Source organism: Frankliniella occidentalis, unplaced genomic scaffold, assembly GCF_000697945.3.
Source record: "Frankliniella occidentalis isolate FOCC.00 unplaced genomic scaffold, Focc_3.1 Scaffold144, whole genome shotgun sequence".
Lineage (NCBI taxonomy): Eukaryota > Metazoa > Arthropoda > Insecta > Thysanoptera > Thripidae > Frankliniella > Frankliniella occidentalis.
The window spans coordinates 540554-543339 of NW_026267271.1; positions in this window are offsets into that span (position 1 = coordinate 540554).

The window sequence follows — 2786 nt, forward strand, 5'->3', positions numbered from 1 at the left end:
GTACCCAGCAAATTTGGGTTGCATCAATTAAAGCAAAAAGTGGGTATGAGAATCGTATATCAGATTATTTTTTTTATCATTTAGACATTTAGAGCACAAATGAAGGTTTTTTCATCAGATTTTCCCATGATCGTTGCAAATTTTTTATTGTAACAATTTGAAAGAGTACGAGCTTGCAGTACACCCTTTCGGAACGGCGGTAGGGTAGGGTACTACTCCCTCCAAACCCCCCCGGGCCTCCAGCCTCCCCCACCTCCCACCTCCCCTTGCCCCGGGGCTTTCAGCCTCCCCCGGGGGGGATGAATAGGGATGGCGCCGTGGATCGGGCTCCCCCCCTCATTTGGGTGAAATTCTGATTTCTTTCTCTCTTTCCCCCTTTTCTCTGAGACACGGGCTCACGCGTCACGTGACACGGTATCAGGAGATCAGATGAGCCCTCAATCTTTAAAGTCGCCAGGAAGATATCCAATTTCAGTTCTTGGCGTTCAGGCGTAGAGCGTTAGAGCGTGTTTGAAATGCATTCAGCGTTTTCGGGATACGTGATGAGACGCGAGGTGAGATATGTGTAGATGTGATGCGAGAGGTATGTGAGATTTTAGATGAAATGAACGAGAATCGCAGTTCGCCACTTAGTTACAGAACGCAACTTACAGCTGTAGGACAGTTCTACACTTAGATTTGCAGAGTATACATGCGGCGGGGAGGGAGACTCGTGCGCACCCGTGCGGGGGGGGGGGGGGCGCTACCTGTCTGCTGACCGACACTAGCCTACTTGCCACCAGAGGTCAACAGTCGGCATCTACTACCACAAAATACCAACACGCTGCAACGCAACCTCGTTTGAGGGGGCAGCGACGCCCCGTGCTGCCGTGCCTCGCGTGGCTCGGCCAGCTCGGCTAGCACGCCCCTTTTTCCCTTTTCCCCGAGGCCCCCTCTCTTCTCCCCCGCCCCCTCCCCTATATCGCAGGTCGACGACGGGGCATTCGTGGGGCTTCGCGTGGTCAGCGAGAGAGGCTTGGAGATTCCTCTCTGTTTGAATATATAGTCTGTGGCGGCGAGGGTCTGGGGCGCAACGTCGCACGATCTAGTAAGTCCAGGATAGGGGACTGAAGAGGAGTGCCACAAAATGCACAAAATGGGATCCTGTCACCATAATGATGTTCCATAGGCAACAAAATAAACGATAATAAGCAAAGCATTGTTTCAAAAAAATTATATATATTGCTGATTGCGAAACTAGAGTGTGAGAGTCCAAGAAACTATTTCAATGACGCGCGCTTATCCAGCAACACGGTGTAGAGAGATACGGTGGGGACACTGGGGGACCTGGTGAGGTCCCAGTTTTGGTCTCTACACCGTGTCCAGCAACCTCCTCAACCGGCTCGGACGCTTATGTCGCTTATGCAACGCGAAGGGGAGCGAGCAGCCGTGGCGAGCGAGAGGGGAAGCACCGGAAGTACCACCCCTGCACTAGCCCGGCCGCCGGGCGCTACCCCGCGCTGCCACCGCGCCGCGTGGTTCAAATGACGACCCCGCCTGCGCGCGCCAAGGCAGCCACCCTCCACCCCGTCCCGCCGAATCTCGCACCAGGCAGGGCACTGGGATAACTCCCGAACGACCGCCGGCACCCGAACGCGTCCTCTCTGCCGCGTTGCCGCATTGCCTTTGCCTCATATCGCTGAGGCCGTCTGCATTGTTCGTTCCACCCGTGTTCAAAATTAACGTTTTCCATTATTCTTTACCGCATATCTGTAAAGATGAACTTCTTATTCTGGGGAGTGTCGGACAAGCATAAGGCATCTAGTTTAAGCAGTGTGGATGTATTGTGGAAACATTTATGGGTAAGTACTGTCAAAATTTCGCAGCACCCCTACCATTAGGTTATAGCTCCGGGCCTTTACTTGATCGCTTATTTGACGTCCTTACTAAATATCATTAATTTTATTCACTAATTGACACCTTTCTTATTGACTACATTCTTATGTATTCCATGTATTTGAAGTGTGTAGAAAGTAAGTTGTTTGTATGAAGTCTTTTTTAAAGGTTAGGTCATTCTAGGTCTTTTGAAATGTTCCAGGAGCTGCAGTTGCGTAAAAGCCCACCACATTGCAATATGTATAACTTCATAGCACTCATTTGGTTAACACCTTTTATAGTGAAACTATCTTCCAAAATGAGATGCTCATGTTTGTCATGTCTTCTATTCTGGAACTGTCAAGAACGAACAAATGCAATGCCCGCTGTTTATGTACATCAATATTTAAAGGTACGTTTTCATCCACAGTGTAAACATTTTCTCCTTGTCTTGCTGCGATTTTTCAAATTTTGAAGTCCTTTTAATTTCTTATTTTTGTAGGAACTACAGAGGTTATCCTTGGAAATAATATCAATATATTTAGAATTTATTAATATACATTTCTGCCATTAAAAATGGATAAAATTCAAGGCAAAATTTTGCTACTGCAGGTAGGTTTGTCATTCAGTTTCTTCGTCTATTTGCTTAGAGATTTTTCTTTTGTATTGGGATGTATGACAACACCCAAAATTTCAGATAGTGCTATTGCCGATACAGCCCAAATTTCTTACATACAACTTCCTAGTTCAGTGCAGTTGGGTAGTACACTTATGTAGGGGTGCTAAATTGTCCTCCAAATTTGTGAAAACATAATTATTAAATTAAACAATTAAGTTGTACCCAGCAAATTTGGGTTGCATCAATTAAAGCAAAAAGTGGGTATGAGAATCGTATATCAGATTATTTTTTTTATCATTTAGACATTTAGAGC